The sequence below is a fragment of the Culicoides brevitarsis genome, chromosome 3 (genome assembly GCF_036172545.1).
Source record: "Culicoides brevitarsis isolate CSIRO-B50_1 chromosome 3, AGI_CSIRO_Cbre_v1, whole genome shotgun sequence".
In the NCBI taxonomy this organism is placed as follows: domain Eukaryota; kingdom Metazoa; phylum Arthropoda; class Insecta; order Diptera; family Ceratopogonidae; genus Culicoides; species Culicoides brevitarsis.
The window spans coordinates 15790018-15815820 of record NC_087087.1 but is presented as its reverse complement, the minus strand read 5'-3'; the positions used below and the strand labels follow the sequence as shown (position 1 = coordinate 15815820).

At 25.5% G+C, this 25803-nt stretch overlaps 1 protein-coding gene across 4 annotated transcripts in view; it reads left to right on the top strand.

Annotated features, from left to right (window-relative positions):
- LOC134834318 (serine/arginine repetitive matrix protein 2) overlaps positions 1-25803 on the top strand; it is a 144669-nt gene that overhangs the window by 70086 nt on the left and 48780 nt on the right. The window contains exon 1 of one of the 4 annotated variants that reach the window (XM_063848941.1): positions 21360-21452. The exons of the other annotated variants lie outside the window; for them this stretch is intronic. The gene's annotated coding sequence lies outside the window, so the exon portion shown is untranslated. Of the gene's footprint in view, positions 1-21359; positions 21453-25803 lie in introns of those variants that run through there. 4 annotated transcript variants of the gene reach the window in all.

Genomic DNA, 25803 nt, shown 5'->3' with positions numbered 1-25803 from the left:
TTTCTAAGAGTTTCAACGGGAAAAATTATTTCAAATGTTTTGGAGTCTGTCTGTGATATAAAAGGAGCTCCAATTCAGCAACAATTCAAAATCTTTTCAAAGATTTCATTTCACATTATGAACAAAAGTCAGTCAGAAAGATGAAAATGGATCCCAGTCGATCAAAAGCCTTAATGGACATAACAATGCAAAGACTCAAAACCATTAGAATTATGATGATAGATCAAAAGTCAATCCAAGAACTAACTTAAACCAAGAACTAAGTGTTGACTTTTACAATTCACAGCTGATGGTCAGGACAATCAAACTGACATTCATCAGCTTTGCTCTTTCTCTTTTGTTAAAACCTTCGAGTTGTATGTCCAGAATAGAGAAAAAATAAAAGGTCTCACGTGTTTGGAAATTATACAAAGCTAACATTAAAAAAAGCTCAATTACTCAACAGTGAAAAGTCTCAAAACCTGGAATCAACAGAGCTCAAAAAGAAAATGACCATGATCTGATCTTTTGAAGGAAACAACAAAACTCAGTAGAAGTATACAAAATCGTAATAATACATCTCTTAAATTGAGCCAAAGCTATAGCTTCAAATGTCAAATCTTTCAATTGACCAAACATATTGAAAACAAGTATCTAACTTGTAGAATAATATTAAACTGATAAGGATTCAAATTTGGAGCTGATTTCAAATAGCTACTGTCCCAAAGTACAATTTCTTACGAAAACCCAAATACTCTTACTTAAGTCTCCTAAAACCCAAAATGAAGAGCTAAAGGCATCAAATTCAACAATTTCCAAATTTTGAATTTTTGTGACTATATTAACTTTAATTAATTTTAACTACATTATTAAGAAGCTTAACTTGAAGAAATTCAGAATGCGCTCAAGTAACCCTTTCAAATTTTAATGAAAGACTTCATAAATTCGTACTCTAATATCATGAATCAAACTTCAGACCACCTAATGACTTTTTCTCCATTCTTGTATATATGTTGTGTTTGATCAACTAATTGTGTTAACATCTTTTTATTATTGTTATTAGTATACATATTAACAACAACTCCTACTCTACTCTCTTAAACTAACAAAAAAAAACAATTTTCGGTAAAGTATTAAAAGTCGATCTTTCTTCGTTTCGTCTTATATTATACTCGGATAATATATTAAGTAACAAAGAATTCTTTTAATCGTTTTCTTAAATACTTACATTTTTTATTACATATCTCATCGGAAAGTGTAAACATGTTGTAATGATAGTAACTTTTTGAGCACTTCGTTAATCATTACTCACATCTGTGCCCATCCGCCAGACAGGATGCTAATTATTAGTCGAACATGTGCCTTCTTTTTATTCTTCTTTCTTCCAAAAAATGCCGAAAAAGAAGTTAAAGTCCATAAAAAAGTATTTGTTTGTTTTACACTTCCTTACATTTTGAAAAACGTCTTTCTTTCTATTTGAGTGACTTTGCGCCACCCCACTTTCAATTTACGCAACAAGCCAATTAGGATACGGTCTCTCTGTCTCGTCCGTTTCAACGATATATGCAAAACAAATAAAATTAAGAAAATAAATAAACGAACTGGCAATAAATTGGTTTGCGTTCCGCGATGCAGAAGAGATATTCAAGCGCAATCCTCCCGTTATCAAGTGCCTTACTTATGCATAAATTGGCTGTTAAAGGCATCGCGATCGCGTCGTTGAGTAAATTGAAAAACAACAGGCGCCCATCACATATATAATGCAAATTACACCGCAACAAATACCAAACACAGAATATGAATATGAATGAATAATGTTAATAAGCGCGAGAGAGCGAAGATATAGAAGTCCGCGCCCCCGGTGCTAATCAAATAAATAAAAATTCATTTAAAAAAGTCCATTAAATATTCTTCATCTTTCCCTTTTTGCACATTTTTTCTCCATTCACCTCGTTTTCATTTTTTTTTTTTTTTTTTGAAAGGAAGATTAATTTATCCATACGAGGAACGTATTTTTCGCTTATCGCATGAAAAATTTTATTTATGCATAAAATCAAGACAAGTCCCTTGTAACTTCAATTTTATGTTTCTCGTAAGCGATCTCCAATAAGCCTTTTATTTAGTCATAAATAACTTCATATTCTAATAATAATTGGTTTATATATTTACATTTTTATCATTTTTTTTTCGAAGATCTTGTTGCGCCGATATTAGTTTTTATTAAATCATTTTGTTTGTTTGTTTTGCCAAGTTATAGCTGTGAGCTTCTACCTCCGCATGTCATAAATATATGTAAGAATACGTGTTGATGGACTTGTCTTGAGATGCGCGCTAAACGACAAAAAAAGATAATAAAATATATTAAAAAGTAATCAACGATCACCGCATAATTATGATGTAAAAGGAATAATAATATAATTTTTATGTCAGTTTAGTAAACTCATCATTGCACTTTTATTACTTTTTATCGTCAGATCGTAAAAAAATAATAACTTTACAATAATAATTAAAAATAACACATTTTCTGATTGTTTAAGAACTTCTTTAAGTTTTGAAATTTATTTTTTTTAATATTAATTAAAAATAATAAACTAAAAAAAATTTTGAAAAAATTATTAAAAAAAATAAATTAAAATAAATAAATTTAAAAAAAATATATATTCTTTTTGAGTAAAATTAAATATTTTTTATTTATAAAAACAAAATTTAAAAAAAAATATAGGTAATAAATTTATTAAAAATAAAATAAAATTTTAGAATTAAATAAAAATAATTAAAATAATTTTTATTTAATTCTAAAATTTAATCATTTCATTAATTAATTTTATTTTTATTTAAATTTAAATTTTATAATTTTTTATTATATTTTATTTTTAATAATTTTATTTATTTTTATTTTATTTTATTTTTTTTTTGTAAATAAAAAGTATTTATTTTTACTCAAAAAGTAAAAATTATAATTTTAAAAATAATTCAAAAAGAAATTTAAAAGAATAAAACTTTAGCAAAAATCACCTGTCATGCAATCTTCCTGTTAAAATTAATGCACAAATACCCGAAGAAAAAACTGAAAAAAATAAATTAGAGATATTAGAAGACATGAATTATTACAGTGACAGATGTTCCAATGATGTATGAATGTCGTGCAAATTATGAAGTTACTCGCACTAATTAGCTGTAACCATGATTGATTAGTCTAGACGATATGGGAGGTCTAAAAAATACGCAAAATAACCCTTTTAACAAACTTATTAAAAAAAAAAGAACAAAAAAATTATTGACCATTTAAAAAAAATACAAAAAAAATATTTTGTGTCCCAATTTCGATTTCAATGTTAAACATTAACTTTAATATTGTTCATAACTTACTTTAACAAAACAATGGTAAACAAACATTTATTTGATAAAAACATTCACGTTTACATATTTTATTTACATTTATTTTCTCCTAATGTTTTTTTCAACCGATCATGCATTCTTTATTTTCTTCTTTGGTTTTGTTTTTGTTTGTATATAAAATGTTCCGGCGTCTGAATGAATGTATATGATAATAATCAAAAATATTTTGAAAGTCATAGTTTATATTTTATTTTAATAATCTCCAGCTGAGTGATCATCATCATCGATACTATTGAAAAATATACTGAAAAATCCTAAAATATAAAAAAAATATCTTTAAGGTGGCCTGTCATCATTTAATAATATAATAAATAATAATTATATATCATTATATATAACTAACCATATTTAATATTAATACAAAGAAAAAATAATAAAAAGTAGCAAAATGTATTTTTTTCTATTACACAATAATAATAATAAAAAAAAAAATATTAAAAGTGTCCTCAATTTTTATTATTATGTTTATTATCTATAAACACGAGTTTTTTGTTTATTTTGCATTTATTATTATTATTTTATTATAATATACGGAAGACATGTGATTAGTACCGGAATTTATTAGTCACAGATATGTTTGACCTGACCTCAAACGTACCTTGTCTCTTCTTTCTCTCTCTGTTCAAAACATCATCAGGAATTTCTTTTTTGTTTTTTTTTTCAATAAATAAATGCAGAAACGCAAGAAAAAAATCCGTTAGATGTACTTTACGTAGCTACAAATAAATAAATGTATTAATGATGATGGTGAAAACGAGTACACGACAAACTTGTTTAGAAACAACTTACACTTTATTATTATTATTATTAAATTATTTATAAGAAGAAGAACGAAAATTACCAGGAATTGGTATGTTGTTTAGTTTTTCGTTATTTCCTACAAAAATAAATACATGCGAAACGCATTTCTCACACAGTCACGACATGACACCAACCTATATATCGTTCAATATCGTTTCGTTCGTGTGCAAAAAAAAATTACGAAGAAGAAGAATTGGCGGATTGATACTTGAGAATAGATTTCTCCTGTATTATGTCGTGAACTATCGACACTACAAAGCGACAGTGAGACGTGAAAACAACAAAAGAGGCGTTCATTAATTTAATTTTCGCTGCAATTGAACCCAAAGAACGCGCATATCTGATTCATGTTGTTCTGTTTTATTTTTTTTTTTTACTTCCTTCATGTGAACGCACATTTTTTTCCTGTGAAATCAATCCATCATCATTAACAGTCGTCGTCGCGTTTTTATTTTTTTTTCTTCTATATTAGACTTTACCTTTGGTAAGCAAAAATTTGGCACGAACAATAAAAAATGTCATAAAAATTTTTAAAAACATTTCTGTGAAATTCAGTAATTAGACGCCTATTAATTTGATATGTCTTTCAATAAATATTTTAAAAAATTATTTTTTTTATGAATATACAGAAAAAAATAATAAATCAACGCATTATTGCCCGATTCCAGGAATAATTCATAATTTTGCATGTGCGCTTAAAAATGTGTCGTTAGCAATAAAAAAATTATTTTTTTTGTTGATTCATGAAAATTTAAATTAAAGAAAAAAATTGAAAGTCTTAATATAGAAATAACTTTTATTTATTCGATAATCAACATTATTAGTGATGTAACGATATAATGATCATGATTATCGAATAAAATTAGTATCGATAGGTGTTTAATGTTGATTTTTAGTTACAAGTTGTACACAAATTATATATTTTAGGCATTTTTTTGTGTAATAATACGATTTAAGGGTTCGGCAAACAAATGTGTGCATTCACTTTGCTTCACTTCGAGCAAAAACAAAAAATACTAGCTGAAAAAAGTCGTGCACATCTTTGACCTATTGTTTCCCACACACACCTTACCTTTGTCTATCTATACTATGACGTTCGATACTCATTCGCTCCTCTCCTCCTGGCAGGCAAATAGACACTCACACAGGTATCTAATTATATGCTAATATAATAAAGTAATTGGAAGATCGCTTTAATTTGATTACCTTTCTATTCCACAGTTTTTTTTTTATTTCGCTCGTCTTCGTCTTGTTTTTTTCCTCTACATGGCTTCAAGTCATGTTTCTCGGTAGTTTGTCACATCAACAGCAGCATCTTTATCATTATTATCATCATCACGATTTACCCCAATTTATTATTTTATTAGTGTCATCATTGCCATATTCAACTTCCCTTCTGGTTATGGCTTCTTGATAACTACTCTCTTGGTTTGTTGGAAAGGTACTTTAGAAAGGAACAGACAGACAGAACGAGAGTCCTTATCTGTCATATTTCATCGGATAAGTGTGTGTTTGTGACTATTTTATTTTTATTACCTTTCATCATATTCATTGTGAAAGAGTAAATGTGGATTATTAACGTTTCGAATTTTATGAGACTCGGGCGAGAGTTAGTTTAAAGTAAAATACGTACTAGTGTTTATCATAAAATAAAAATATAATATAATATATATTAATATTTATTATATTAAATATATTATAAATAAACTTTTTAATCTTTTTTTTCAAATTTTTTCACGAGCTTTCATTGAAATTTGAACTGGTACTAAAAATTTCCTTTTCAGTAAGGGGGGGGGGGGGGGATGTGTCATGTTAAAAAACACGTCGTAAATTAGGGGGGGGGTTGTTAAATTTCGATGGTTTACGATTATAGGGGGGATGGGGGTCAAAAAATGCCCTATTTTTGCCGACGCCTTTAATGGATGACGCCTTATTTTTGCATGATAAAGATGGACATCCAGTACCCAATTTGAAATTATATTATATGACCCATATATTAATATTTATTATATTAAATATATTATATTATATTTATTATATTATATTATACCAATATTATATAAAGTTATATACATATATATACGAAATTCAGTTTTGACCTTGTCGACTATTGCTTCTTTATAAAAGAAGTAAAATATCTCAATAAGATGATCTTCCTTTGTGCGAAATTATTTCGTCTTTGTATTTTCAATGGTTTCAACATAATAATCTATAAAATTAAAAAAAAAATTAAATTAATTAAGAAATAGTACTTACCAATGAAATTTCAGCAATTATATCCAGTATTAAATAATATATAGTATTATAATATACAATAATATATGATAAATATAATACATTTAACATATATAGTACAACATATATAATTCTATATATTGTATAAAAATGAGTATGAGTATGAAAAAATATGAGAGATATCAACATTATTTTTATAAAATTTGCGAAACTCTAATTTTTCACAATTTTAGCAAAAATAATACTCTCTCATGAATGTTAAACGTTTCCAAAACTAAATCTGAAGCGTCATAAATTCCTAATTGTTTCTAATGAATTGCTTCTTTTCCAAATAATAATCATAAAAAATCAATTCTCTTCACAAACCTCCTAATGTTTTCGTCTAAAAGCTAAACTTATTCATAACTTGATTAAATACCAGATAAAAACACCTTACTAATTAACTTAACGTTCCTCGTAAAAAAAATTAAAGATAAATAAACTCATTAATCAATTACAAATTATTATTATTATTATAACCAAAGCCTCTTCTTTTCGAGGAGCCAAGCTCTTGTGTGAAATATTATTTTACATAATTAATCACTCATCACTCTCAACACTGTTCTTTTTTTTAAATTTCTCATCGATTATTATTAAATTAATTAAAACGAATTTAACTCTTCTTTAAAAAAAATTAAAGAATTCCCAATAAAAACGTATTTATTAATAAATAAAAATAAATAAAAGACACAAATATAATTAACAAAAGTTTTATACGCGTTGCGAGTAGTGTGACCCCCCATGGACATTCTAATAGAATCCCATTAATATTTAAACTTAATAAAGTGAGACCGCTTAATTTACAATGAATATTTTTTTAATTATAAAAATTAGTACGAATGGAGAATGAAGCGAGGAAGAAAAAAAAATATCAATAAAATATAAATTAATGCGCGCGGTCCGATAATATCGAACGAATTTATCGAACGATCGAAAGTGTGATCAAAACAAACATTTAGCGATTTTAATTTTTAATGTCCATTCAAATAATGATATTAATAAATATTGGTAATGTGTGACATGTTTAGTATAAATATTTTTAAAAATATATTTTAATAAATGTTTAAATATAAAAATTATTTTTTATTATTAACTTTATTTTTATAAAAAAAAACGCATTCCGAGTGAATCACGGAATTTATCACATTTTTATCAAAAAGTTTATATTTCCGTTTTGCATAATTCTAACATATATAATGTTAAATGAGTGTAACTTTTAATATACACGTGACTGGAAACGTGGCGTAAAATGACAGGAAATTATTTAAATTTTATTTTTAATTCTATTACAAATTTATGTTATATAATTTTTTAAACATATATAAAAAGTTACTAATTATTTTTTTTCTTTGTATATTTTCAGGTAAGCTTAACCACACATTATTAATATAACCAAAAGTGCCTCCGAAGTTCAACTATAAATTATAATGGTAACTTTCCATCATTTTTCGATCGTAAAATTAACTTTAACGACGATTTTGTACCATTACTATTATTATCATGATTATTACTCAACATATATATTATACGGAAAACAATTGACAATTATTTATATATGATGCATTTAAAATCATTTTTCATACACCTGCTCATTATTTTTTCTTTTGCGCGACGAATCATCATCTTTTTCGTGCATAACAGACCATTTTATTATTATTATATTTTCCATAGTATATCATATACTTTTTTTTACAAAAAGGTTTAAAAAAAGGCAGCCAGACAAATAAAACACAGCACAAAAAAGTATATAAATTATTTAATTTGTTCATTCAGCTTGCAATTACTGGCATCGTGTACTTTTATTCATTAAACAACTTTGTACCAAAATAAAATTATCTCTCATTTTTTTATATATAAAAATAATGATCTCTCGCTCTCAAACGTTTTTCTGTATGTTTCGGGAAAGAATACAAAACGAAAGTTGTTACAAGTGTGTTAAAATTACGGTTTACCGCGTGTTGTTTGCAATAAAATTTTTAACTTTTTTTTTTTGAAATATTTTTACAGACTTCTGTATTTTTTTTTAGTTTTTTTTTAAAAACGTGTGTTAAATTAAACCAAAAGTAAAGAAAATATTAGTTTTGTCTGTGCTCGAGTAAGAAGAGTTTTCTATAATAATAACAATAATAATAAATTAAACAGACACAATCTAATTACGTTTTGTGTGTAAAATTTGATTACATTATTTTTCGGCATTTTTTCATCTTTAACGCGTTTTTTTCATAGTTTTTCGTGCGTGCATTGTGTTTTTTTTTATTTATTATTTATTTACTTGTTGATCATTTTAATTGTGTTAAATCATTCCAATTTATATACTTCGTCGGAAATAAATACAACAATAAAAAATTAAATCAAATCAAGCATAAAAAATGTAATTACTGCGGTTAAATCAGAATAAATTAATACAACGCAAACATATATTGTATGTTTACATAGTGAAAGAAAGAGCCAGTCACTGATTTGCTTGAATTGAAATGAAAATTTCGAAAAAAGATCAGCAGCAAAAAGTAATCTAATAATGATTCTTTGTAGTATACGACGCGCGATGACTAAGTAACATCTGACCGACAAATGTTATAAAATATTATTTTTTTTTTTCATTTATACTTTTATGATTATTATTAGCGATCAATTGGATTGTTGTAAATTTATTTTTCTGGAAGCCAGAACCCAAAGTCGAGCCCGCGAGTATAAATAAATAATGTTGTTTACATAATTAATTTTAATCTTCCTGAATCATGTTAATAAAAAGCAGCTTTATCAACATTTTATATAGTTTATGTTACCATGCCAGGGGCGATTTTTCATATATACGAGAGTTATTTATATATTTTATTAATAAATGTTATTATTATTATTATTTATTAATATACCAATGTGAATAATAATATTGGTGAAGGTTCTTCACATCACTCTCTCATTTTATTATTTTAATTTTGAATATTGCGTCTTAATTACTCTTGTAGTGATTATTTTTGTTTGACCTTATTTTTGATTCAATTTAAATGTTCAAAGAAATGTTTGTCGAGAGGAGGAAAAAGTAAACAATTTACATATTAATTGAACATGAGGTTAGATATAATTGTTTTCCTGTTTTTCATTATTTAATTGGAGCAGGTTCTAATATGGAATTTAAAAGAATTAAAGTTGAAAAATAAATTTTAAAAAATTACTTTTTAAATATTTAAAGGTTCTAAAATGTAAAGTGTATAAAATAAAAAAAAATATATATTAAAAAGTATACAATTTTTAATATATATATTTTTTATTTTATACATTTAGGAACCTTTAAATATTTAAAAAGTAATTTTTTAATTTATTTTTTCAACTTAATTTCTTTTTAATTCCATATATATAGAAATATAGAATTAAAAATTAAAAAAATATATAAAAATGTATGAAAATTGTATAAAATATAAAAAGAATCCTAATGATTTTCTATCCCAAAAAATCTTGAAGAAGACTCAGAATTTTTTTAAAATTTTCCTCATTGAAGCTAAGTCAGAGATTTTAGCAAAAGAATCTAATTTGATTTGATTTTGAGTAAAAGTAATTATCTTTTAATTTCAAATTAAAATTATAGCTTTCATATTTTACTCAAAATCAAGCCAAATTAGATTCTTTTGCTAAAATCTTTGACTTAGCATCAATGAGGAAAAATTTAAAAAAAAAGTCTTCTTTAAGTTCTCTCGAAATAGAAACTCTTTAAGATTCTTTCTATGTTTTATACAATTTTATACATTTTTTGTATTTTTTTAATATATTTTCTCATTATTTTGAGTTTGTCAAATATTTTTCGTAAAATTTTTGCTTGGTTTGAATTAATTGGTATAGATTTTTAAGCTTAAAGAGGCTTAATAGAATTATTTCCATGGTTTTGTTAAAGGCTTAGATTCTTTTGATGAGGACTTATTTGGATTTTTTTAGAATTATTAGCTTTCTTGACTTTAATGAAATTCATCATCCCAAGTCAGAGTCTCATCTTCCTTAAAAAGCACCTAAAAATAAATAAAAAGAAGTTAATTCAATTGAATCTGAACTAAAAAGACAAACTAATATGTGTTTTGCAAAACACGAATTTTCACTTATACACAGAAACTTTTCCCGTACCAAAAACGTATGTTGCTATGAAATTTGCACAAAAACTTTGTTGTCGACAAACTTTTTTATCCCAACATCCATCTGCCTACCTTTTCATCAGATCCGAGCCACTTAAGCATTGTCGGATATTCATATTTTTGAATTTCCTTCCACATTTTCATTTTTTTCTGTACTATTTATGCTCTTACTGTGTGAGTGTGAGAAAAATGGAAACGACATGAAAAACACAATTGCAGTCGTCATATAAATTTATGGAGATAAAACTATTTTTTCTCGTATCCTGCCTTCTATTACTTGCATGCCGAGACAAAGTTTTTAATTTTTTTTTTCTGTTTTTTTGGCAAATGCATAACAGCCAAAATTCTATTAAACTACATTATTATTAGCAAAACGAATAAAAGTGTTGTTCCTCCTATTTCTAGTTTTGCATAATTTTGTAAAATTTTTACAACCAGGGCTCTAAAAACATTTGACTTAGATTTCAACTTAAGTTTGAGACAAAAAAAAAATTTTGACTTAATAGAATTTTATCTAAAGCTTAAGTTTTTTTATATTTTCAACCCAATTTTAAAAAAAAAAAATTTTTTAAAAAAAAAATTTTGTAAATTGGCTTAAGTTTAACTTAAGTGACTTAAGTTTTAACTTAATTTTATACCAAAAAAATATTTTACTTAACTAAAGCTTAAGTTTTTTGAATTTTCGACTCAATTTTGTAAATTTTAATATTTAAGTTAAACTTAAAAACTTAAACTTAAAAATTAACTTAAGCCGACTTAGGCTTTAATTCAATTTTAAACCAAAAAAAAAAATTAACTTAAGCTTAAGTTTTTTTGGATTTTCTACCCAAATTAGAAAAAAAAATGTTTTTTAGTAAAATTTTGTAAATTAAATTAAATAATATGACTTAAATTAAACTTAATTTACTTAATTGATTTAAATATTAACTTTAGCTTGACTTAAGCTTTTAATCAATATTTTGACTTAAGCCTAAGTTTTTTGAATTCTCGACCCAAATTTAGAAAAAAAGATTTTTTTAATTTTTTTTTATAAATTTTTGTAAATTAAGTCAATTAATTTGAATTAAAATTAAAACTTAAGCTTAAGTCTTAAGTCAAATAATTTAAATTTATGACTTAAAAAATTTTACAACCCTGTTTTCGACAAAAATAGAAGTAAAATCATCACCGCAACTACACACATTCGGTTTTTCTGCAGTTTTTGGCTTCTTCGTCGTCCCATAAATTCTTATCTAATGTATTTTTCCTCTCTCGCAGCTCTATAATAGGAACATAAATGCACCCATTAGTATTCCATCTGTCACACTCATTTGTATGTTCTAGCGTAACGCAAATATTTGTTTGCCATATTCGGAAAAATGTCGTCGTCGCCGTCGTCTTGAACCAATAATTTGGGTATTTGTGATAATTTTTCGCAATCATGCTTGTACGTGCCTCGGAGACAATTTCGACTGATTTACTCGGGGACATATGTCGCTCTGCTTTGCTTTGGCTGCCAAAAAAACTGCTACTTGATGAAATTAACATGCGCAAATAATTGCAAAGACTTTTGTCTTGAAATTGAAGAAGAAGAAAAAAAATTTGCTGCACCTTTAATAAATTCCAATCTCCTTGATAACTTAATTTTTCTGCAACAAATTTTTTTCTGCTGTCTTGTTTTGTTTAAACAGCAAGATTGTTGCCCTTATTTAGTTATTACTGCACCGTGGAATGCCGTAAAAATTTATAAAAAGCGCCCTTTTATCTTTTTAAGTAAGTAACGTGGATCGTGGTATTTTGTTTTGTTATTCACAATTGTTTACACAAAATATTTCTCTGCGCAATAATTTGATAACAGAAAAAGCATTAACATGATTGAATTTGACAATATTTAACGCTTTGTTATGATATTTATTATGTGAATTTTGTATTCTTGCAGCGCCTTCGTTTTTTGCGCGAATGGCGCATGAGAAAATAGATGAAATTCCATCGTTTCTTATTTTATGAATTTTTTTCATGTTTCGTCTTGGAGACGTTCGATGATCTGAAATCAGTGAAAAAATTACGCCCAATGGGATATTTTGGGACTTTTTTAGACCCTCAAGGTAATCGAAAGTTTTCTTAATAGTTTTCCAATTTTTTTTTGTTTTTTCGAGAAATTTTTTTTTTTTTTAATTACCTACTTTAAATTTAAGAAATAAAAAAAAAATATTAATTTTCTCGAAAAAACAAAAAAAAATTGAAAACTATAGAAAAATTTTGAGTTTTTAACTCTGATGGTCTAAATAAGTCCCAAACCTCCAACTGGGCGAAAAAGCTCCCGTTATGTCTTCCGTTTATGAAAAATCTTCCACAGAACGAATGAAAAAGTCGGAAATGACTATTCACACAATAAAAGTGAAATCAAGTGAACTCACGTGGAAATCTTTATTGTCGTTGTGAAACATTATTTCACAGATTATTATTCTATATTTTAAACGTTTTAAAACAGAAATTGTGCATAAAAAGTGACATTGATGATTAATTTTGCTTGCGATGCACGAATGACCTTTTCTCTCGCACTTGTCCATGCATTATTTTACTCTTTAACCTAAACAGTGCCAGTAGAGTAGTAAGTTTAGAGAAAAAGAGTAAAATAAAAATCCATTGACACATTTGTTCATTCGGATAAACTAAAATGTCTGGATGATAAATTGAAATATGTGACGCTCATTTATTTATTTTTTTTTTTTGCTCAAAAATTATATTTTAACAGAGTGTCGTGATTTGTTTTGCTTGTTCATGCGAAATTGTATGTGACCATCGTTTATTTGTTCAGTTTATTATTGGTTCAATTTAAGTTTTAACATTGACTTCAATTTGCAATTCACCCAGTTCAGCTGCAGCAGATGAAAGCTGTGTGTTGGTTTAACGCAATGAACTTTTTTTATTGTTTTAAAATGAAATTGAATTGTCATCAATTTGGATTAATTGGGGACAAAATGGGGTGATAAATGTCTAAATGATAGTTTAACGTTAATCGATGATGGTTGAAATTGAGCCGTTTTAGAAAATAGGGATTTAGGAAAAATAATTTTTGAGGATGCATTTAACAATTTTCTATTCAAATGAAACATTATTTATTTCAAGTTTAAATTTTAATTTCAAATATTTTACTTTTTCTCATTACCATAGAGATTATTTGCATCAAGGATTCTGAAATGATTCTAATCAATATTTTGAAGATTTTTAAACTTTTTTCTAATATAAATTTGATCTTCGAAGGCAACTATGAAAAAATTTATCTTATGCTATTAAAAGAGAAATTAAACAGAGGACCCGTAGATTCGTTCTATCAATTGATTTTTTGTTTTTAAAACTAAGCTTGCTTATTTTCTGGTATCTAGATGTTAATTAAGTAACTTTTATGAAATTTAAAATTTTTTTGAAGTTTTTCGATAGATGGAGCTTATTTTTTAACTTCTAAACCTTCTCAAATAATTGATTTTGACAAACCTCAGAAATTGTTGAAAAAATTCTTTAATCAAAACTTAAGTTATTGCGTTACAATTCTTGATATAGGGGAAGACGGGGCACATTCATAACTGGGGCACATTCATAAAAATGACTTCTTTTACTCAAACGATCATAACTTCCTTACTGATGGTCATAATCGATCAAATCTTGCGCCAAAATAAAGTAAACTAATGTCCATGAAGAAAATCCCGAAAATTATTTGTTTTTCTGTTATTATTATTTATTATTGTGTTATGAATGTGCCCCGTCTTCCCCTATGATATATTATTCGTCGCACTTAAAGTTATGTAATGAAGTCTAACTTGAGAGCTTAAATTTATTGAAAATTAACAAAAAATGACCCAATCGAAAAAATCGAAAATAACCAAAAATGTGAATTTAAAACTTGACATTTTATAAAATCAATTAAAATATTAAGATTTTGCAAATGTTAAGTTTTAAGTGCAAATTTTTGGTTACTTTCTTAATTTTTTACTTTTTCGATTGGTTCATCTTTCGCAGTAAATGTTGCCCAATGAATTTAATGCTTTCAACATAGACTTTTTAATGCGATAAATAAATATTTCGAGCATTGAGATATTGGAAAAAAATTTCTTAAAGATTTTTAAAAATTTATATTGTTTAAAAAAATCATCAATAGCGAAAAAATATAATTTTGTATTGAAAAATTTTAACTTTTCGCATTATTTTAAAATTTTATTAATGCTCAAGATTCAATATTTAAATAATTCAAACCTCTTAGACACAACACCACAAAATTCTCAGAATCAGTTCACGTGCGTCTAAAACTCGATGTAAATCAAATTTTATGCGTTTAACATTAAAAAAGAAATTCAAAACAACTCGTCTATCCAAGTACAATAAAAGAAACATTAACTACACCTTTTTCCGCGATAACGTAATACAATCAGTTATAAACAATTGTAACGATCTTCAATTATTATTATTTCTACTCTCTTTCTCTCTTTGCAATTCAATCTTCGTTTTTTTTTATTGATTTAGTACAATGGCTCATGTTGAAATATTTTTATTGTATTTATTATTATATTATATTGATTACAAAGTATAATATTATATATAAGATATAATAATAATCACTTAGGTTATATTTACAATAAAATATCAATTGTGGCCTTACCTTAAGATCTGCAAAGAACATAACCTCAAAAACACGCTTTTCCAATGATTTCGAGTCCAGCAATTTGTTTGTGGTGCAATTCTTTTTTTGCACACGCACAAACTGTTTTATTTTCCAATCAAATTGAATTCAATTAAATAAATTAGAGGTATGAAATACGATCAAGGGAGATGAAATATCTTTGTATTCCCTTTTTATATGTGATTCATTTATTATTATTACTTACAACAACAACGAAAAAATATAAAAAATTGGAATACAAAAAAAAATATTAAAATGATATATTTTGTTTCAATTGCTCCTCATACAGCATTCGAGTCGAGTCGAGCAAGAGCGATTAATATACAAATTCTTAGTATTTACGATTATTTGTTTTTTGTTTTCGCTTTGCATTCGTCGTCGTCGTCGTCCTCATCGTCGTTGGAAATGATACACAAGAAAAATATTATTTGATTGCTTTAATTTCATTTTATTCAGATATATCATTGTTCCACTCCACAGACATTCGCAGCAATGTTTAACCTTATTTAATACTTAATGATAATAGCAGAGCACGCAAATCAACAGAAAATAAAGTTAATTTTCTGCATTAACACCGAACGTCGTACGAGCATATTTTTTAAACTGATTAGTCGAATAATAATAAAGTAAAATATGAAATAAAAATTTAACTTTTTGAAATAAACGAAAATAAAAAAAGTAAATGATAAAATTACAAGGCAAAACCCCTAAAGGATTCGAATGATACAAAAATTTTCATTATCATTTCGTGAATTTAATTTTTTTTTCGTTCGTTTCTTGAACGATCATTAAATTTAATTTTTTTAAAGGAAAAAAAATGATCGATCTCCTAAATACAGTCTTTTGTTTGATTGGAAAATTTTGTTTAATCATAAATGAGAATTTAGCAAACATTATAATTTTCGTAAATCGAATCATTTCTCATGTGCAAAAGGAATTTTCGGACGTGATTATTTATTTCGTTTTTATGTTTTGGGAAACAAAACGTTTCCTGCCTTTGCTTAACCTTCGATAGAAAAAGGCAGTCAAGCAAATAGAAAATGATACATAAATCACTTGCAATAATTACGGAAATGTTGAAAAAGAGACAAATTGTTACTACAAAACTTTTCTTGTTTTGTTTTTCAGAATTTACTTTCTGAATGAAAAAAAAAGTTAGATGAGGGTTTTGAATGGAAGTAGAGTGAATGAAATACTCTACGACTTTTTCAAACGATGATGATAATTTATTCAAGTCAAGTCAAGTGTGTATCGAGAGTACTCTTGAACTCTTTTATGAGGAGTTCTTTTGAAAAAGTAGAGAAAAAAGTTGTTGACAAGAGATCTGAGGAAACAGATGTTTTTTCGCAATATTTAACGGTAGTGACAAGTAATTTTTTGGTATGATGGATTTTTGACAGTTCAGGGTTGCCAATTAGGAATTTTTTGACAGTTTAGATTTTTTTATTTTTATTAAATTAAATTTTGTTTGAATTGAATTTGATTTTGATTGGCTGAATTCAATATTTTCAAACATTAAAAAAATTCCGAAACAAAAAATTAAATTTTCTTCAGGGTTGCCAATTAGGAGTTTTTTGACAGATTCTTTGCATTCATTAGATTAAATTTTGATTGAAATAAAACTTTACGAATTTTAAAGTCCTAAATTCAAAGTTTTAAATTTTTAAAAAAATTCTAAAAAAAAAATTAATTTTCTTCAGGGTTGCCAATGAAAAATTTTTTGACAGATCAGATTTTTTTCACCTTTAATTAGATTGAATTTTAATTTAAAAATAAATCTCAATAATTTCAAAGCGCTGAATTCAAAGTTCTCAATTTTTTAAACAAATTCTGAAAAAAAAATTAAATTTGACACTTCAGGGTTGCCAATTTTGGCTTGTCAAGTTTTTTGAAGTATTCTGATTTTATTGATAAGCAAAAAGTTTGAATTTTAGATTTTTTATTTTTTATAAATCAAAGTTTTTAAGTTTAAGTACTAATTTTGAATTCAGGGTTGCCAATTTGCTAAATTTTCAATATTTTTATAAATTTTATGCAAAATTTCATATTGAAAAAATCGATAAACTTTAAAATAATCATACATCAAATTTTCACTACCAATTTATCGACATTTTTCGCCACAAAGTGCCTTCAAAATTTATTGAAAAACTTTTACTTCATTTTTTGGCAAAAACTCAACAATTGATGATAAAATAGAAAATTTTTCCATTAGCTTAAAATTGAAAATCAGCCAACTTTAATATATTTTCACACATATTTTATCTCAAAAAAAAAAATTAATAGCTTTAAGACCTCTTTTAGAGCTTCAATTGTTTTAATTTTTCAAAAAATCACTTGTTCGCTCCCTCACCAAACTCTCTCTCTCTCTCTTTTCATAAAATGTTTACAAAAGTAATTGAAACCACATCACATTTCTCATTCCTTCTTTTCCATTTCCGTCGTTTCACATTTAAATTCATCTTCATGTCGCGTCAAAATCTAACCAACTCGATTTATTAATAAAGCATTAAAATAACCGTAAATCGCTTCTGCTAATTATGATCCACGATTATTTTATGTGGCTTCGTCACGTAAAGAGCATTAAAACAAACACAACAACAAAGGCTTCTGCAGTAGCGCTAATCGTGTCTATTGGTTTGTATTTGTTGAAATGTGTTAATGGCTTGATCATTATAATGGATGTCACTGTCAAGATCAAGATAAATTGAGTTCTATTGTTGCACAAAAAAGAGGAAGATAAGTTGCTAGAAGTTGTCTCGAGTCAATTAAATTTATATGATTAACGCCTTTTGGTTACTTTTGTACTCGACGACAGAACAATTGGAATAAAGTAATAAACAACCTGGAATACAAAAAGAGAAAATGATTTAAAAGTTTTCGTGAAGTTTAGAATTTAATCGCATTCGAGATTTTTTTTTTTTTAAATTTAATTTTTAATTTAATTTTTTTCAAATTTATCAAAAAAAATATCTAAAATTTTTAATTTTTTTTTAACTTTTTGAAAGTTTTAATAATTTTTTCTAAGCAAATCTGAATTTTTAATATTTAAATATTTTTTCAAATTAAAATTTTAATTAATTTTTTTTTAAATAATTAATTTAAATATATTTTTTTTTTTAATTAAAAATTATTTTTTTTATTCAATAAAATTTTTAATTAATTTTTTTTAATTTACTTTTATTAATTAAATAAAATAAATTCAATAATAATAAAAATTAATTTAAAATTATTATTTTAAAATAAATTAAACTTATTTTTCAATATTTTAAAATTAAAATTAAATAAAAATTTTTTTATCGAAAAAAAAAATTTTTTTTAAAGTGAAAATTTTCACATTTTTTAATGAAAAATATGCTTCATAATTTTAAAATTTACAAAAAAAAAAAAAAAAAATTAAAGATTTATTTTAATAAAAAATATTTATTTTATTTAAAAAATTAATTTAATTTTTTTCTTAAATTTATTTATTTATTTAATTAAAAAATAAAATATTTTTTTTTTTTTATTAAAACAATAAATTTTATTAAAATATTTTTTTTTAATATTCAAACTTTTTTTAAAAATATTTTAGACAGACCATAAAACTTACAAAAAAAATTTTTTTTTTCGAAATCTTTGAAAACGCGGCAAAAATCGTAAACTAATTGATTGGAACATGAACGCACAATGATGCAAAACCAGCAAAACTATCATTGTGATCTTTTTTTGTGCGATTCTTATCTCTCAATTTTTCTCGTTTAGCTTCTCAAACTCGCCAATTCACAATAACATGAACCTGAAATGCAAAAAAAAACAAACAATAATAATAAACGATGAGAAGTAAACAAGATAAGTCAGATGAAATGAACATAAAATAAACACACAATCGTAAAAGTACTCCTTGCTCCTGCGTTCGAACTCGTAAATCATTGACAATCTCATTACTTATTATCACATAGTTAAAATCGAGCCGAACCAAACTGAATAAGACAATCAGTGATCAGAAGTGATTAAGTCGATCAAATTTTATCAGTGTTTCGGCATCTCTTTAGCGATTCCTTGTTCTTGTCGTTGTCGTTTTGTTTTTGCCACACACAAAAATTGGAGTAAATGCGTATTTGCATACGTAATTGAAGTATTTATGTTTGTTTTGTTGCCCGTAACTCGTCGAGACCTTTGCAAACGAAACAAGCGTTAATTCGATTTTTCCAATAAATTCTTTTTTTTCTCACAGTAAGTTAAGTATAGACGCGATTTATTTAAATAGATGCGATTACACACAAACGTAAAAAAAATGAAAGAAAGAGAATGCACGCTTCTTCAATAAAAATAAAATAAACGTAAAAAAACATAAATAAATAATGGAAAATATGCGTCACGGGCATTTCAATGCATTTCAACTGCACTTGTACAGAGCGAGATGCTTCGTACAGGGGGGAAAAAGCAATAAAATGAGGCAATTAATGTCAAATAATCATCGATTATCTGTGTTGATTACGGATTGTTAGCGTTGTGTGTGTCGTCGCTTCAAAGATTTTGCGGGATTTTTTTTTTCATTGATGAGAGCTAAAGGTTTTTGCGTATTGGAGCGGCTTACGGGTTTAATTGAAAGAAATGCGTTTTTGACGAAATTAGAAATTTTACAAATAATTGACAAGGAAAAGTTGATAAAATTTAAATTTTAAATGAACTTTTTCTTTACAAAATTCAGTTTTTGAATTAATTTTAAATTGATTTTTAGTTTAAAAAATTGAAGGTCACTTAGAGGTCATAAATTAAATAAGAAATGAAAAAAAAAATATTTTTTTTTATTTTATGTAAATTTAAACATAATTTTAAACTTTAAATTCTTCTTTTGTTTATGAAAAAATAATTTAAAAAAAAAATAAAAATTGTGTTAATTTTTTTTTTAAATTTTTTAAGAATCTTAATCTTCAATAGAATTATATTTTCAATATTGATGAATTTTAAAATTAAACTTTATATTAAAAAAAAAAATAATTTTTTTATTTTATGTAAATTTAAAATTTTTTTAAATATTTTAAAAAATTTTTGAAAAAAATTTTTATAAATTTATTTAAATTTTAACAAAATTTTAAAAAATTTTTATTTTTTTTAAAAATTTCAATTTCAATATTGATTTTTTTTAAATTTAATTTTTAAAAATTTTTTAATTTTAATTAAAATTTTTTTAAAAAATTTTTAAAAAAAATTTTTTTTAAAAATTTTATTTTTTTTTTTAAAAAATTTTTAAAAAAATATTCCTATAAAAAAAACAATAGAAATATTAATTTTCATATAAAATTTAGCAATCAAGTTACAAGGAGTAAATTAACCGCTAATGAAGCCCTTAAGTCCTTTTAACCATTTATTTATCCTTTGAGACAATTTTTCTCACAAAATTAACTCCTGTTCAAAAATTAATCTCCTCTAAACTACTTTTTACGTGCTGAGAAAACTTTTCCGGATTCTCACCCGAAAAAAACGAGGAAAAACACAAATTAACAATGTCTTTTTTTACCCAAAATTGCTTGTACTCTCTGAAGAAACGACACGCATATAAATATAAAAATAATAAATAAACTTGAAATAAATGGAGAAATTACGTGCCACGAAGTACTTGCAAGCAAAACTATACTAAATAGTATTCAAGTGAGAATACAAGTTAATTTTGATTGTATTTCGTTATCAAACATTTTTTCTTCTTCCTGTTTTCCCTTGGAGTCGAGAGGCAAAGGAAAGGGACTCATTAAATGTTAGTTATGAACGACATTTGCTGATAAAATTCACTTCCTATGCTAGTAGTTGGCACACATTGTGCATATAGTACCATTTTGGCATGCCTCGACTACTTAGTATGCCAAATGCATTTTGTTTGTATTTTCTCGCATGTCTTTGCATTTGCAATTTCGGGTGCTATTATTATTTATATAAATTTTCGGGAAAGTGCAAATTCAATCGAAAAACAAGAGAAATGTTTGTAGTTTTGAACAAACACATATGCTAGCGTCGTCATCTGATGTGACGACAAGAAGGATTTTTGGATCCGGACAAGAACAAGCCACATAAATTATTACGAGTGCGTGATACGAATTTGCAGGCCAGAATGAGGCACATACGAAAGACGAGGAGAAAAGTTGCTGCCCATAGTTATTATTTTGATTTAAAACGATATAAAAATGCAAAGTCAAATCAAATTAAGGTTTCAAGACATCCTGTGGATCGAAAATGGGTTGAATTTAACATAGGTAAGAAGTTAACCCTTAGAATTTGCTCTTTAAAGATTGAATTAAGAGAAACCAAATACTGCCAAAAGCTTTTCGTTTAAGTCTCTTTCAGGAAAAAAATGGCAAATATGAACGATAACATTGTATTGATGAGTTTTCCTCAAAAAAAGCTAATGCTGAGAACCTTTGATAGACAACAAATAATTCATAGATCAATATATCCAAGGACCTTATACAGATCGATTGACATGTATTATTCAAAAACCAATGGCGAAAGTTCTATATACTTATTCCTTGCGACGAGAACAATATTTACATCAGGAAAAAAATTAACTTGAAGAGTACCAAGTTTATTGCAGAACTGAACCTTTCATTGGCCAGAGCAGAACTGTTTAGATAAATCTTTTCATACCATTGCACTAAAGAAGCATTTAACAAACCATACTGCAATATGAACTGAACTGATCAAAAGCTGATCTGATCTGACTTCAAAGCTTCCAAAACATAGATCATGACTACGCCTAGAAGAATAATAACGAAAGTTTTTTATGATAAAATGTTCAAAGTAACAAAGTTTTAACCCAAGAAAGTATGTTGCCTTTACCATTATGCATAATGTCTTGTAGTAGATTTATAGTTTGACTTTAAAAAAGGTTTTAAGTTTTAGCATATTTGAACTGCTTTAGTACTCCTATTACATAAAATACTAAAATTTAACGTGACTTCTAAAAGTACACAAAGAAAAATTTAGCAAGAGATCAAAAACTTGCTAAAAAATTTCAAACAATTAATTCTTTTTAAAATTTTTCTTTGAATTTTCTTTTTTTTTATCGATTTCGAATCCTTAACTATTAAAAATTTAATTATTAATTTTTTTTTATATGATTTCTAATTGATATATTTGAAACTCATCTCAAATTTGAAGTTCATCTCTTTTAGAATCTTAACCTGTTAAATTCATCCCCTTTTGCTCCATCGGGCATCAAAAAAGCAACAACTCTCCGAGTGTATGTTTAAAGGATGACTTGCTAATTCAATTTTAATTATTTTTTTTTGCTCCGATCTTTCAAAACAGGCGGAATTTTCATGATCGTTAACGTAACAAGCATTTTAATTGACTACAAATGTGTGTGTGTGTGTCTTTGGCGATAATGCAAAAATGATAAGGGACGTGCGTTCATGCAGAAGCTTTTGCTGAAATGGATCGTCTTACTTATCGAGAAGAAATCCAATTGAGAGTTTGCGTGAAGCGGCAGCTGTGCGTTTGCCATCACATGCGAGCTTTTTGCTCATCACTCATCGCACTGCGGATATATCGCTAACAAGATCGCGAGCAAATAACCAAGAAGACGTTGTGTTGAATGGAAGGCGGTACCATTTTTATATTGAATCAGCTTCTCTTTTTTGTGTCTCTCCTTCGTATCGTACGGACAAAGACAATGTATGCGAGAAACCCTTTTATCATGATGACTCTTGTCTTCGTCGTCGTTATTAATTGGATTTTTATTGATAAATTAAGTTTACAAAAAAAAAATACGTTGAAAAAAAACGAAGACAAGGTGATTGACTTGACTTCGATATATTGGTCACTCCCATTTATTATTTTTTTATTATTTATATGCCATCGACGTTAAAAAAAACGAATCGATTCAACAACCAGTAGCTTGACATAAATTTATAATTTGATAAGAAACTGACCTTATTAACTTTTGAGCGCCATGAACTTCCTTAAAAATTTTTTTTAAATTAAAAAGGGATCGAAAGAAAGGAAATTCAACTTTTAAAAAATATTTCAAAAAAAAAACCGGAAGCAATTAAAATGTCATTTTAAAAATAAAACGATTGACGTGCATTTCAAAAAATTACTGTGTCAAGGTTAAATGTCTGGCGAAATTGATAAGAGCAGCATGGCACGAGACACAATAACAATAAATAAATGGAAAGCGAATGCAAATCATGTGCAATAAATAATAAAATAAACACACGCGATTATCACGGATTTTATTATTCAATTTGGTTTTGAATGGAAATAATTTTACGCATAAATAACGGAAGATCGGCGCTATTTAAAGATTTTTTTAAATTAATATTCAGTTTGCTTATCAGTGAAGATCATCTTTTAGTTTGAAGAAGATATTTATTTATTTTAAAATATTTTTAAATCGAAATATTTTTATTTGATAGTGACTCATAAAAAAAATTTTGTATGTATAAAAAAATTAACTTTTAAAAAGAAAAAAAAATTATTTTTTTATCAAAAATTAAAATTTTAGTAAATAAATGCTATTTTTTAATTAATAATTTTTTTAGTATCTAAAATTTTAATTAATTTAAATTAAATTTTTAATTTTTTAGTAAAATTTGAGAAAATAATTAAAAAATATTAATATTAAAATTAACTTCAAAATATTTTTAAAATTTGAAAAATAATTTTTATTTATTAATTTAATTAATTTTAATTAAAAAATTAATTAAAAAAATTTAATTAAAATTTTTCCAAAAAAAAATTAATTAAATTTTTTGAAAAAAAAAAAAAATAATTTAAATTAAATTTTTAATTATTTAGTAAAATTTGAAAAAAAAAATAATTAATAAATATTAATATTAAAATTAATTTCAAAATATTTTTAAAATTTAAAAAAAAATAATTTCATTTAATAAAAAATTTATTTAATTAAAATTTAAATTAAATTAATTTTTAAAATAAATTAAAATTAAATTAAATTAAATTAATAAAATAAAAATAATTTAAATTAAATTTTAATAAAATAAATATTTATTTAAAAATTTTTAAATCCGAGAAATGCTTTTTAAACTCATTTTTCATCATAAAATTCAATCAAATCCACAAATTGCTTCGAAATTCAATTTTCTCTATTTTCTGTTTGCTTTGAAAGCCTCATGCATGTTCAATGTGCACTTAAAGCTTAAACCGAACCATGTCAAAGACATAAAATTGCTGTTTTTAATTAATGACTTCTGATTCTGACTGTGTTCTGAACTCTTTCCTTATTCTCTCGTTACTTGCCATAATCCACACTTGAACGCCCCACATTTTATTCTAAACTTTTTTTTTCATTGATATTGACTTTGTTCACTTTAAACGACCATTTTTCTCGCACAAAATAATAAAATATGAAATAAAATGAAAACTAAACGAGTCGAGTCAGTATCGAGGACACTTTTATATGTAAAAATTTAATGCATGGAAAAAAGTTTGTTCTTTACTGGGTCGTCCTTTTGTCAATATTATTATTATTTTAAACGGTCTCTCGTACTTTTTTTTAATAGAAAATTCATAGAAAAAGAAAAAAATCGATATTTTACGCCGTTTTGTGTGGAAAGTCGTGCCAAATATCCCATTTTATGCTCATAACGATGCAAAAAAAAAAGCAGAGAAAAAAAGTTTCGTGTCACTAATGAACGGTCCATCATGCAACGTGTTCCCGATATCTTTATTTCTTTTTTTTTCTGAAACTGCAGTCAAAACATGTAATTTACTTAATTATTTATTAATACAGCAACAAACCACATCGCAACGCAGCATTCATCACTTATTAGCTTCTCTGATGATTTATTAATTGTAACATGTCATCTTATTAAATTTGAAAAAAAAAACACGCAGCGCAACAGGAAATGGTGTGTGTTCCGTACTAAACAAATTATTTGACAGCCAATGTCCAATATATCATTTTGTTTGTAGAAAAAAATTCGCATTTTTCTCTCGTTCGCAAATAAATTTAAATTAAAAATAAATAAATGAATGAAGACGAAGATAAATAAAAGTGCATCAGTCAAATTTGCTAACCGCAGGTTTTTTTCTTTCTTTAAAAAAAAAAAAAAAATATGAGCAGAATTGGAATCGAAACGGATAAAGACAAATGATAATAATGAAAAAGGATGTAACAAAAATTAGTTAGACGTCTTTCGTGAATTGTTTTTGTTTATTTAAAAATAAAATAAAAATTTTTATAATGAGAAATTGAATTATTTTTTTTTTTTTTTTGACCGCAGTCTAATTTGTTGGATAAAATTATTAATTTAATGGCTTGTTGTTGAGTTTTGGAGGCAAAGTGAGACAGGAAGTGCAACAATTTTAGAATAATTTTATGACGCGACGGGAATTCAATTTTAATAAATTGATTTAAAAAAAATAATTTATATTATTTTTTATCGAATTTTTTGATTTGCCTTATTGTCTTTGAATTTAAATTTGAAAAAAATAAAATTAATTTGTAAATTGATTTAAAAAAATATGAACGTTGTTAAAAATATTTATAAATTTTAAAAAATTATAATTTTTTGTAATTAAATAATTTTATAATTATATTTTTTTCTACTTTAAAAAATTTAAATAAAAAAATTAATTAAG